This window comes from Pituophis catenifer, unplaced genomic scaffold, assembly GCF_029215685.1.
Source record: "Pituophis catenifer annectens isolate HBS135680 unplaced genomic scaffold, rPitCat1.0.hap2 SCAF_6, whole genome shotgun sequence".
NCBI lineage: Eukaryota > Metazoa > Chordata > Lepidosauria > Squamata > Colubridae > Pituophis > Pituophis catenifer.
In genome coordinates, this window is record NW_027256886.1 from 26,001,762 (window position 1) to 26,016,529 (window position 14,768).

A 14,768-nucleotide genomic window follows, 5' to 3' on the forward strand; every position below is an offset into this window, starting at 1 on the left:
GTGGGTCAATATCTAACTTTCAGTCCAGGTTGCTATTATGAGGGTAACATTATTAAAAGCTGAAATAGGTTGAAGATGAAACCCAACAGGATTCTTCAGTTTCTGCAATAAGGATCACTAGACACTTTGGATGGGATGGATCCCTTTATAAAGAACAGGTCTGTGACTTGGGTCTCCGGGATTCATGCTTACTTCGAAGTAGGCAGGTGGATGCCAGCTTCAGATGGTGCACCAGTTATAGCCCTGCCTGAAGCTGGAAGACCTGATAGTGATAAATCAGAGAATTAGCCAGATGCAGTGACTCTATAAGGAATGGCTTGAATGGTCTAAAATCTAGTAAGGTATATATTGGCAACCATACTCACCACAGTCATATAATAGTTGAATTTAAGGCATTGTATTAGATATCAAAAGTTTATACGTACTATTTAAAATGCTTGTTTTAACCTATAAAACCTATATGGTTTGGGATCTAAGTGTTAAGATGAATATTCCTCCATATGGAATCAGTCTATCTGATCAATCCAGTCCAAACACTTCATCAAAATTTATTCATTATTTCCCAGGTTTGTGCAATAAAGGGAATAGGAGTCCACAATGTTTTGCAATCATTCACATGCAATGGAATGGTTGAGCAGGCACACTCATTATTGGCTTTCTGGAAGTTGAATTCTCCTAGAGGACATTCAGACTGTGAAAACAGTCTCAATTTGGATTAGTGCTTATTTGTACTAACTGATTTTATTTTATGATATCTTGATTTTATTGTCCTGGAGTATTGTTTTATGTTTTATGCATGATACACCACTAGGAGTCATAAGTCCAGCAGTATAAAAATGCAGTACGTAAATTAAAAAGTGCTATGTAAGCTTCTTAAGTTCATCAAATTCAGTTGAAATTTGTTAAATCATAAGAAAAATAAAATTCTTTATTATGGGGATCTGTTAACTAAGAAAAGTAATTATGCTGCCCACCTTGAGGTATTTTAAAAACCGGATGAAGACTTCTAGGCAATTTTGTAATTAATATTGATTTTAAGTATTAGCATTATATTGAGATAATGACGCTTACAAATGTGTATATACACAATCTGTCCTGTGACGATTCCTGCATGCTACTGATTTAACAGTCTTTATTAATATTTCTTTTTTAAATCATACTGAAATTGTCCAGAAAATTCCAGTTAGTCATTGAATGAATAAATATTAATAGAGGTTTAAAATACAAATTAGAGAGTATATAATTTAAATGAAAAAAATGGATTTTGAACCTCAGTATTTTCTTCTGTGAATGCTGATTTCATCTTTTGGCAAATTTCTCAGTCATGAACTTAACCATCTCTAAGCACGTGCAAATAAAATGCTTACCGAAGAGATGGGGAGAATACAAAACAATATAGAATGCAAATTATTTACTAATTTGTTAAATAGCACTGAGTACCTCAAAACAAGTAAATTCAAAGAAACTTTTTTCCCAATAAGGTCTACCTGATTTTAACTCAGAGAGTATGCATGTTTCTCAGAAATAAACCCTGCTGTATTCAGTGACACTTCTTTCCAGCCAATGCATTCTAAAATTCTGTATAAATTATATATCTTTATCATCAGGAATAAATCTTCTTAGAAAAATAATGCCATATATTGAAAAAGCTTTTCACATTTTCTAGGAGATACAGTAGTATTCTCTAACATTGCAAATCCAGCAGATCCAATTTCTACTATTTTCTGACTAGCACAAAAGAAGATAATATTTTTAAAAAGTGCCAATATTTTCCTCAACATTTACAATGGCTATGCCAGTTTGCTATGGTAATGCCAGTTCATCTTGTTAACATTCATAACGAATATAGTTCTCAGCCAATTTTTCATGGTATAAACAATATAATTTCCTATACAGTACATCTGATTATTATTTTTCTTTCGGGCTATTATGTACAAAGCATATAGTTGGCTGATTTACTTATAAAGGGAGATGTAAAACAACTTGTGCAACTCAACCATAAGTTTTCAGGGTTTTTTTTAAAAAAATATTCTTTTTCAATCAAGCCCTTTGCTTCAGGCTAGAATCATGATTTTTCTATAGTGTGTGCTTATTCTGAGCTCTTAGCTCAGAGTTGAAAAACTAACATTTCTCGACATCTTTGACAAGTTAAAATAAAAAGCCATTAGACTCTCTTAGGCTTAGATCTCAGTAGGAAGGAGAGTTTTATGTAAATGCCTATTGTTGTGGTATACTTAATTCCTATTGGAAGTCAACAATATAATACCAGAAGATCATGGTAAAATTATTATTTGGCAAAAGGCATTTTCATGTTTGCTATAAAACATTAGATGATTTTTAAAAAAAAAATGAAATAAGGAAAAGAAAGGTAACTAAAGAAAGCTAACAAAGAACATTGATATACCAGCTTACTCAGGAATAAGTCCCATTGTACTCTAGTGTCTACTTTGGTGTAGTCATCGTTCGCATCAAAGTCTTACTGTTACTAGATGTAATCAAAACTAGTCATAAACTGCATTTACTTTCCCCAAATTGCTTTAACAATGGAATTAATATATTGACAATACTTCCTTTCACACATTGTTTTAATTTAAAAGATTGTATTTCATTATTTTACAAGCCATTCAGAATCTAGTTGATGGGAAAACACAGAAGCCACAGTAAATCAATCCATCAATTTTTTTAGCAGCTCATTTAAAAAAAAAAAAAAGATCTGAAGAATTATTAGACTGTTTACAGGACAATACAGGTGACCATGAATGGAAAATAAAAAGCAAGAGATAAGAATTAATAATGTTGTAAGTCAGAGGTCGTCAAACTCGGCAGATTTAAGACTTGTGGACTTCAACTCCCAGAATTCTCCAGCCAGCATAGTGGGAATTGAAGTCCACAAGTCTTAAAGCTGCCAAGTTTGAAGACCTCTGCATGTAAGTATTTTGTCATTATTTTCTCTACCACTTTGGGCAATGCCGTTGTCATTAATAAAGATAAATGTATCTTTTGCCAGGCCTTAAGGGGCAGCAGAGGGAAATAAACAAAGCTAGGACACACCGCATCTAAGTAAACAGAAAGGATGTAAACCCTTCAGCCTCAACTGTCAAGAGTCCTGCAAATTAACAGCCAGCACAATGGATCCTTTGGAAACAAACTTAATCCACCCGCATGTATCTACATGAGGGCCATGCATAACAATGTGGACACTGGCTTTCCATTACACTTGCCACTACAGGCTGTCAGTGATTTGAAGAAATGACAATTTCCTAAGCTTTTTGTCCCTTCAGAATGTCCCCACTAATGTGAAATAGAAGTGACTTTACTTAAAAAAGAAAAAAAAATACTATACCTCCACTTTACCCCCTCCTCCTTTCCTCAGAGATACAAAGAATGGAGGGGATGTACTTAGACCACTGACCCCCTACCAGTTTACCTTGTGGGATTATCTGTGCAGGTGTTAATATAATTGAAGGTGTGGTAGCAGATACAACCCCTAATAGCTTTTGCTAGATGGAGATTACCTAGGTAGAGAATGCAGAGCTGTACCTGAAGAATAGGCATGTGAGTGCCTTATTAACATATAGCCATTCAGTGGCAGCTGCATATCTGCAAAGAGGGGAAAAAACCTTTAAAGAGCCTATTCATCTATGTTAATGGGCCCATTGCACATTATATTGTGTGGGAAATTAAGTCTCTGGCTGTGAACTTCCTGTGCTGAGCTAGCTGCCTTGAACTCCCCCCCCCCCCCGCTCTTTTTTTCATTTTATTATTGCTTCAGCATTATTATCTACTCCTGGAAATAAAAACAATCACGTATCTCATTGGAGAAGTGAAACCATTCCCCAATAACAAACTAGTCAAAAAGTTCCTTTGCTTTCTTATTTTTTTAGTGAGGAAAACAAAACAAAACAAAAATCAAACCAGTGTTTGCAAATTGAAGCAAGACTTCAAATTAACATTATGGCCTATCGAATGAGTAGAGCTGTCATGTGCAAGGCAACATGGACCCAACCCTCTCCTGCTTACAAAATATGCGCCATTTAAATTGTTTTCCATATGCAATGTCCTTGCCTGCAATTTTTATGTACAGTCCTAACATGCAACACAAATGATGTAATTGTAAAGAGTTTTTGTGCATGTGTTTAGATGAGAACAATAGGTACGTTTACATCAAAAGATAGGTATGACCTATTTTAAAGTTGTTAAAAAAATAACGAGCCAGATCCTTTCTATATTTCTGCTCCTCCCCCCCCTTTTTTTTTTTCTTCTTCTCCAGGACATTTACAACCAGTGAATTTCTGAAATAAAATAATTAATCTCACTTGCAAATCAGAATCTAAAATCTGGGAAACGGGTTCCTAAAGTTCCAAGAATGTTTATACTTGATTATAACTGGATTATCAATGTGTGTGCATAATTGTCTGTGTGTGAGAGTGAATGAGTGTGTGAAAGAGACTAGAGAGAGAAGTGTGTCTTTAGTCAATTTAGTTGGGAAGAAAGGCAGAGTTTTGTAAATAATTATAGGTGAAGATTTGGATTTATCAAGTTAATATTAAATACATTTGAACATTTGTTGTAAAGTTTTATCTTTCATATATACAGTCTGTTTATGCATAGCTTTATTAGCGTTCATGTATACATTACATACACAACTGCTGGTTATGTGGATTACAATAAAGATATAACCACATCCATGTCAGTGATGGTGGAAGAAGAGTACCTATGTTACTTTTCTTTAGTCTGAAGCAAGTAATTATCATCAGAATGTATTGTAACAAATCTTCATCTTTTCTTTATGACCCAAATGCTACACATTGAGTCAATGCTATTATCACCCACTGCCATCATAATCATCATTACCATCAGCAGGCTCATAAAAGAAAGCCTTAATGATCAATACAAACTGATTGCAACTCAATTAAGAGAGACCCTTCCAGAGTATTTTTAATCTGGCTTTCTTTCTTTCTTTCTTTCTTTCTTTCTTTCTTTCTTTCTTTCTTTCTTTCTTTCTTTCTTTCTTTCTTCCTTCCTTCCTTCCTTCCTTCCTTCCTTCCTTCCTTCCTTCCTTCTCCAATTCATTCATCTGCTATTTTTCTACAGATTCATCTTTTCTGAATCTTGTTTCTTTTCTTGCGTAACAGAACAGGCATAACAGAAAATAAAATATGATTCAAGGGGGGGAAAAAGATGAAAGAGCAATTTTGCAACAGTTCATTAAGGCTAATCAGAAAGCACTAGCATTTGGTGTGGGAAAAAACTCCTGACAATACCATGGATAGCAATAAATAAAGCAAGCAAATGGATCACTAACAAATCAATTCAGTGTTTTCACTTGAGGTGGACATAACCAGGATTGAAGTATCATATTTCAGACATGTTATGCAAACACCCAGTTCTCTGGAGAAGGTTTTAATGCTGGGAAATGTGGAAGGAAACCAGGATTGAAGTATCGTATTTCAGAAGGTTTTAATGCTGGAAAATGTGGAAGGAAAGAGACGAGAACATGGGTAGTAAGATGGATAGACTCAGTTACAGTGGCCATGGAAGCATCATTGGAAGACCTGATGAGTGGATTAGGGAAAGAACATTATGGAGAATATATTAACATAATCCATTTGAAATTATTTCAAATAAATGATAAAAGAAATAATAGTTTTGTGTCATTTTTGTGAAAGGCAGATATATGAAATAATTCTAATTCATTGTTTTCCAAAGTTTGCTAGAGAAGATCATACATACCTATACCCCAATTCTTCACTTTTTATTTCAGTTTGGGAAGAATATATTTTTCCTGAGAACATTTATTATAACAGTTATTCTTTGTGAAATTTGATATTTATCCAGGTTTTTATATTTTATTCTTAAAATAACGATTTTACTGCTTCTTCCACCATTACACAGAAATTCATTTATTTTTACATTTAAGACTATTTCAAGATAAAATTTGAAAATATATTAGTACTTTATACAGTAACAATGCAAAGATCTGTGTATGATCATTCTTATGAAGAAAACTGCATAAATCATTAACAAGCAATGATATGAAAAAAAACTTGCTCTTGGGCCTCTGCTATAAGGGTTCATATTAGATATTCAGTTGCACTAGTTCACATGACATATGGAGGGGAACATAATGGTGCCTTGTAGGCTATCTGCTTAGCTTTTTAGATCAGCCACATATGACTAGGTTGTGCCACTTAGCTGGATTTATTAATAAAAGAGATTTACTAGTTTACTAGCAAAAGGCTGTGTGTGTGTGTGTGAATTCACATTAGTCCTTAGTCAGGTCTTTTTCTCGCAACAATCTAAGTAATAAATCATGAATTGCATACCCACAGTAGCTCAATTCACTCAACATCTGGTTCAAAATCAGAACCAATACACTTTATGTTTAATGTCATGTGTGAACTCAATTGTTGACAATATTCAAAGTCAGAAGGTACATAAAGGTTGGGGGGGGGGAGTAATTTCTCCAAAAAAAGTTTGGAAAGGTGATTTTTTTTCACCACGAGTTTATGATATCCATGTTACAAATCAACAGGAGTATTTGAAGAATATTGAGAGATTGCATATAGATTACCAAATAGTTTAGATTATACCAAAAAATATAATAGAGAATTAATATATTCTGGTTCTCTAACTTCCTCTATTGTAAATTGGAGATTGAATAGGAAAAGAGGAACAGAGAGATCTGTTGTTTCCAACCCTCCATGACTGAGAATCTCTCTTAACTCATCTAGAAGCAGATGAACTGACCAATTTTTCTCCCTTCTTTCTCACTCTGATCGGCATTTCATGCATTTATCAGCCTTTATTACTCACTAGCCACACTGTGATGCTTTTTGAAGTTGAAACGAGCCTTGCAATTTCTTTCAGTCTCATATAGTTAACAATGAAAGCAACAAAAGGACCTTCAGAGTGCTTCATATTTCTAGACAAAAGATAGCTGAACTACATAGAGAAAAGAGTAACCATTCATATTTAAATGAAGCTTAACTTAAACTTTAAATTAAATTTCCATCTTTCCTGTTATCTTGTCTGCTCTGTTTTTGTTGGTATTTGTTTTGTACGATCTAGCTGCAAAAAAATTCACACAATTTCTTCCTTCCCATCTGTAAAGAGTGTGTACCTGAACAATATCTGCTCTATGAGATGAAAAGAATTATCTATCAATCTGCTGGTTGCATAGATTGCCTCTAAGTCTGTATTAACAGAAAATAAATGACTGTACTGCTGGTTAGTGCTTGACAGCACTAATGATTCAACAAACCAATTTTTTCCTTTACAGGTATAGGAAATACATTTTTATCTATGCACACTGAAAGTTTAAAAACCCTGTTCATATCTATTATAGGCAATGGCTATTTATGTTTGGAATCTCTTGCATCAAAGAAGCAATTGTGAAAATTTCTCACATTGTGTTTTCCCTCCCTCTCTCCCTCCCTCCCTCCATCTCTCTCTTTCTCTCTCTCTCTCTCTTTCTCTTTCTTCTTTCTCATGTAGAAAAATGTCATGTGGTCTTGAAAATTATAAGAGTTCGAAGAGAGGCCTTGAACTTTCTAGCAGGACTGTAGAGTGTCTCTGATTTGGAAGCAAGGTGCTACTTCAGAACAGGTAGGGACAGAAATGTAACCTCTGTCTGCAATTTCTTAATGCAGCTGTGTCTTTCCTGAAATCATTGCCTTTGAACTGAAGCACTGCAGAGCCTCACTATCTAACTCCTTAAGAACTTATGTTATCTTGGGAACATAATCATGGCAAAATGTGAATTTTTAAATGTTCAGCTTGGTTTGTGGATTTTTGTAAACTTGTAAAGTTTACAGACTTATCAATTATAACTTTAGTTTACAGACCTAAGTGAAGATTTAGATCTCTATGAAGTGCTTAAATGATGGAAATCTAGTCAGTTCCATGAGTGAGAAGACCTGCCACCAGATATCTGCTAAATGCAAGAGGGCCTTTTCAGCCTAAGTATTTGATATGCACTGCCCTGTCAAAGTGATCTGTCATGTATCTCAGTCCCAATCTCTTTGCGTCTTATGCATAAAGACAAAAACCTTAAGATTGGCTTTGTATCTAATTATGCAGTTGCTCTTGTTCTGGTGTAAAGGTGCACAACATGGCATGCTTTCAGAAAACAGGACACCACAGTTTGGGGCTTCTGGACATGTATAAGGACCAACCACATAGACTACATTGTAGCATTTTTTTCCTGGACAATTAGAAGTTATTGACATTTTAAACAAAATATGTAGACATGTTCTAACACTAAAACTAAACTAAAACTAAAACTATTCTTTTAGGAATTTTAACTGAAAGGGGATCAACCAAAAGAATTATACTGAACAATTGAATTCAAATTAATTTTTATTCTTTATGTCAAAACTTCCAGTACTTGAAGGATACTATCTTAATTGCCTTTCCACCCATCCATGCCACAGACATTTTTCTCAAGGCTAGCATTTCCAGCTTCATCAATCTCTCTTTATAGAGAAATATCCTTGATCATGTTGTTTACCATTCTCTGAACCCATCCTCATTTCTCTGAATTCTTATGGTGATGGTGCCCAGAACTGTTTACAGTATTTGAAGTGGGCTTTGACCCACTTCAAGTACTGTAAAATGATTACTTCCCACATTTTTGAAAGAATTCTTCAGTGGAGACTGCCTAAAATAACATTTGCTTTATTAGCAGCATTTATTTATTATTCATTTATATAGTCACCCATCACACAAACATAATAGCAATAGCACTTAGACTTATATGCAACTTCATAGTACTTTACAGCTCTCTCTAAGTGGTTTACAGAGTCAGCATATTGCCCTCAACAATTTGGTCCTTATTTTACCCACCTCAGAAGGATGGAAGGCTAAGTCAACCTTGATGGAACTCCAGGCTGTGGGCAGAGTTTACTGCATTTTGGTCAATGTCTGTAATAAAGAACTGAACCCTATACCATTTCAGAGAAATGGTTGTCCATTCTCTTCTTAAAAACTTCCTGAGTTGGAACGTTCATAATTTCTGGAGCAAGTTGATCCACTGATTAATTGTTCTGTCATGAAACTTCTCCTTAGTTCTAGGTTGGCTCTCTCCTTGATTAGTTTCTCTTCGTTACTTCTTGTCCTGCTTTCCATTCCATCTCCATATGCCAGTCTTTGGAACCATGGCTTTAGAAAGGACAGGTTTCCCTTTCATCCAGAAGATAAACCATTCCAGAGGAGGAGGATGTTATCAAGAATATTAAAACCCAGGATGTTGATATTCCTCCAGCCTATTTACACACAAATCACACACACACACACACACACACACACACACACACACACACACACAATCACACATTCACACAACGAGACACACAGACACAACATCTGGAACTAACCAGATGGATAGGTTAGATTCATTGCAGAATAGAATCCTAAGCCCTAAAATCTCTAAAGGTGACATGCAGCACCATGAATTGTACTTGGAAGTCAAACTGTAGCACCTTCATCTCCCATAGGAGACACGTTACATGAGCAAAATAAATTGAGTCATTAGTATGTGGGCTGCTGCATTATAAACCAGCTGAAGTTTTCAGATGATCTATAAAGGCACATAGAGTGAATTAGAGTATTCTAAATATGAGGTGGCAAAGACATGAAAAACCAGCAACAAAGTCTCATAATTCAGAAACAATAATTACTTGCATATAATAGTAACTGGCATAAATTTCTCCGAAATTCAGCTTTGATTCTTCTATTATCAATCACATGCCATTATCATAAACATATGAATTCCTACTTTTAGCAATAGCAATAGCATTTAAACTTATATACTGCTTTACAGTGCTTTACAGCCCTCTCTTAAGTTTCTACAGAGTCAGTCATATTTCCCCCAACAATCTGGGTCCTCATTTTACCCACCTCGGAAAGATAGAAAGCTAAGTCAACCTCGAACCTGGTGAGATTTGAACTGCCAAATTGCAGGCAGCTGGCAGTCAGCAGAAGTAGCCTACAGTACTGCACTCGGACCACTGCACCACCATGGCTTTTGAGTATATCTTGAACTTCTCTATGTGCCCTTGTGGTGTTTATTCTGATTGACCTTAAGATTGATCCAGGCTTCCAGTCTTCCAAGATTGTAAAATGAAGATCGAAATTGTTGGGAGCAATGTGCAAATAATGCTCACATTGAAAACCACCCAGAGAGTGGTGTAAAGTGCAATAGGGTGGTATATAAGCCTAAATGCTATTGCTATTGCTATCTCTGTTTGTGTTCATTAACTCCACTCCTTAAAATCAGACCGCCTTCATTCAGGTCTATTACATTCTTCTCCTTTTTCTTAGTGTCATCTAGATACCCTTCTTTCTTTCCTTCCTTCTTTCCTTCTTTCTTTCTTTCCTATCTATTTTGTTATTTCATTAAATATATTTTATTTTTTCACATCTCCTCATATTGAAGTTGCACACTTTAAGAAATGTCTGATGTTATTTAATAAACCTCATGACTAAATGTAAATCTGTATTCCCCAATCCTGGCCAAGCCCACAGCATGTTATGCGAACACTGATTTTCTGTGCATACATGCCGATGCCAACAGGCATTTAAGAGAATATTTAAAAGCATTTTTGTTGTCGTTTCTGCTTATGACATATGGTATTAAAGTATATTGGCTTTTTTATCCTAACCTCTAAGGAGTTTAATGGGGAGAACCTGTCTGCCCATCCTAACTGATAATTATTTAATTAGCAATTTATAATGATAATAGGATTTTTCTTCCCCTGCTTCCCCCAGGCATCCATCTTGTTTGCAAGAAAGCAGATATAAAATGATTGCTAGACAGATGGGCAGTTGGCCCAAGTTATTCTTATGTACCAGGCTAGCATTTTCCTACAGTTAAATCATTAAAGGCAAACCCCATATTTTTCCTTCTGCTTGGCCTTGTTTCGCTCTCTCATTACTGGGGTGACTTGCATTCTCACAAAGTGTGTGGGTGCGACGACTTGTGTCAGTAAGGACAGTTCTAACAGCAGTGTCATTAGTTCTTTTTACAACAAAAGCCAGAGGGTTTTGCTTTTCTCTCTCCGCCCCCCACCCCCAATCCCTTCCTCTGCCTTCTCTTTCTTTCTCTTAGTTGGCATGCAGGCTGAATTTTTTTTTTGGACCCCCTGCTTGACTTTTTTTTTTCCTAGAGCCCCTTTTGAACAGTACAGAGGCGTGAACAACTGAGAATTGTAACTGATAGACTGTTTGCATGAGAACCCATGAAAGTTGCCTTTGTTCCTTTCACATCAGCCAGGTTTAAGCAGCCCCCCTTCAATCCTTGACTAAAGAGAAGGGAAAAAAGGAAATCCACTTTTAATTATACATTGATGGAAATCGCTGCATAGTGGAGTTACATCAAGAGGAGAATGGGCAGTTTATATTCCTTTATCTCAGGAGCCCAAAGAGGTGCTGTCTTTAAAATAGATATGTCAGCACAGGCTGCCAATTCCCAATATGTGAACAACCTTGCCTAATTTAAATCAGATTACCAGCTTCATTTATAATCATGAAAACATTTTCAGAAGCACAGCCATATTACTAATGGACTGTTTTTTACACCTTGAGCCTTCAAGCGCTTTCTTATATGAGCCAGCTTTACTCAGATGGAGCTTGATGAAAGAAACTGCAGCTTAAATGGGAAGATTTGACACCAGATGAAAAATACTCCCCTGGTTTTCATTAAGAAAGTTTTTAAAGGCAATTTTCTATCAACATTGTTGTTCTCAGTTATGAGTGAAATTAATTTATGTCTGGACTCAATAATCTAGATAGCCAACCAGCCAGCCAGCCAACCACCCAGCCAAGAATAGTTAGGAATGATTAGAATTCTGTTTGAAATCAGTTTTGTTTTTCCATTTAAAATCATGTTTTCATTATTCATTTAAAATAAAATAATAGTTTAATCCTGTTTTTAGGATTATGAGACAATTGATACAGTCCTGAGTGATATTCCATTTATTGGTGCAATAAAATCAGAGGATATTGTAACAAAAAGTTTTAATAAAAATAATATTAATGCCTGGTGGGCTGAAAATGCTAATAGTTAAGGATGTTTTGTTATTCTACCACACCCCAGTCTTAAATGCATACATTGGTCAAAATGCATACATTTCATATTTCCATAATATATATATATATGTGTGTGTGTGGAATTTAAATCCAAACAAATCAACTTCTTGTGGTAATTTCATGGTTTTTGAAGCACTAAAATTTACTCTGAGGAAGACCCATTATGTGTCATGGCTTTGCCCCAAAGGATATATACATGTCTACTATAAATTTCATTTGGGAAAAAAAGAAAAAAAACTGAAGATGTCATGAATCAATATATACCATGGACGAAAGAATGCTCATCTGGAATTTTGAAATTTAAAGTTGACAGGCTAAAGAAAATATTGGTACCATAATTATTTCACTTATTTCAAAGATTGTTGTATCTGAGAACCCTTCTGCTTATTCTTCTCTATAGATACTTGGCATTCATGATTATAGAATGGAGACAATATAGCAGTTAATAGCAATGTGTTTGTTTAGTAACAACAACAGAAACAGGACCTAGGGAAAAGATTTACTATGTAAAGTTATGCTAAAGATCTGATGATAAATACTTGACTTGTCAAAAGCAGGGAATTTTTTTGGTCATCCAACTGTTAAATGATGACACATTTGTTAGAACTTTGGCTGACCTACCAATGAGAGCAATAAGTGAATTTTTGCATCACAAGGTGTTGAATCACTGAGAAGCCTAAAGTGACAGTCTAGTCTGGAACAACTGACACACAGCAGGGGCCACTGGAAAGAGTCCCGCCTCCCTTATTGAGAGGAAATCTTTCAAGGGGAAGGAAGCAAGCATTAAACTGATGAGTAATGGGTGGGAAAGAGATCAGACAGGGATAAGAAGCAGCAGTATACCTCTATGCATATATTTAATTTTGTTTGCTTGGTTTAATATTGATGACAAGATGTATATTTATTTAAATGAATTTGGGAATGCTAGAACATTTGTATAAGTGACATCTTGAATAAAGAGAATGGATGACCGAGTTATCAGAAGTTGCAGTTAACCAATATGAAAATGACATTGGTATTTGTGTGCTATATGGCCCTGGATATTTCTAAATATGAATTTAAAAGTCCCTAAATCAATTTGGCTTTCTGAATAATACCATATTATTCTCCAAGTAGAAGCAAAAAACCAGAGAAGCTTCTTCTCTGGTAATATTGTACTACTAACTAGAGCATACAAAACATTTGCTAGACCAATTCTCGAATACAACCAGGATTTTCCTATAGGCTAACTAGGCTTCAGCCTAGGGCCTCAAGATCAAGAGGGGCCTACATTCAAATTGTTAGCAAAATTAAAATTACATTTTCACTATAGGTGAAAGGGCCTCATAAGTGGAATAGCCTAGGGCCTCTTTTCATCTAAATCCGGCCCTGAATACAACTCATCCGTGTGGAAACCACACTGCATATCGGACATTAATACAATTGAGACAGTCCAGAGATATTTCATGAGAAGAGTCCTCCACTCCTCTGCTCGCAATAGAATACCTTATGCCACCAGACTTGAAATTTTGGACTTAGACAACTTAGATCTACGCTGCCTTCAGCATAGCTCATAAAATTATCTGCTACGATGTCCTACCTGTCAATGACTACTTCAGCTTCAACCACAACAATACACGAGCAAACAATAGATACAAACTTAAGGTAAACCGCTCCAAACTCGATTGCAGAAAATATGACTTCAGCAACAGAGTGGTCAATGCCTGGAATGCACTACCTGACTCTGTGGTTTCTTCTCCAAACCTCCAAAACTTTAACCTTAAACTAAAAACCCATTTTGCCGCACTATCTATGCAGTTATCTAGGACATCTAAATGTAATAGAAGAGCATAGAAGTTTTATAGAATGAAGGTTAGTCTCAATTGAAAGCTGTCATTTATAGATAACCATTTATTTTCCATATTCCCTTATAACATTCAAGCTAAGTAGCTGAACTAAAAAGAAAGAGAAAGAGAACCTGAGAAACAAAATATGTAAGATGAATAAAAATGGAACCAAATTCTGTAGAACACCAATTGATAAAGAGAAGGGCTAAGGGCTAAGACCCTTTCATATACTGGAAAAGTCTGATGAGAAATATAGGATTGACATCAATCTTATATTCATCTTGTCATCTTGTCGTCATCTTATGTGCTCAAACAAAATAGTAGAATTTGAAGACTGAGGCTGCCAGATGTTGTAGAGCAATGCAGAAGCACCAACACTGTTGATTAATGGCTTGCCTGGGCTACCAGAAATCATTGCTGATTCAACCAGGGCCAGAAAGGTAGAATGACTGATATCAAATCATAATTGAAATGGATCAGTGATAATATTTATTGATAAGGAAGAGATGGTGAAAGAACAACCCAGTCAATGAATTTAAATTAAAACTAAAAAAAATCTGATGAAAACCACAACACATTGAAGTGTCCCACAAAGGCTTTTTAAACAGGAAATGAAGATAAGTGTTTCAGACAGTTTAGGAAAAAAATGCCTACCATAATAAAACAGTTGACAAATCTTAATAATAGAAATAGGGAGGAATGGCATGCAAAAAAAAAAAGATTCTGAAAAGCAAGCACATAGTATAAGAAGCGTTTGAAACTATTTTGGATAGCATCAGTTTGTGTTCATCATGAACACCAACTTCCAATACTATCACTTATTGTATAAGAATGAAAGTGGGGAAAGGAAAA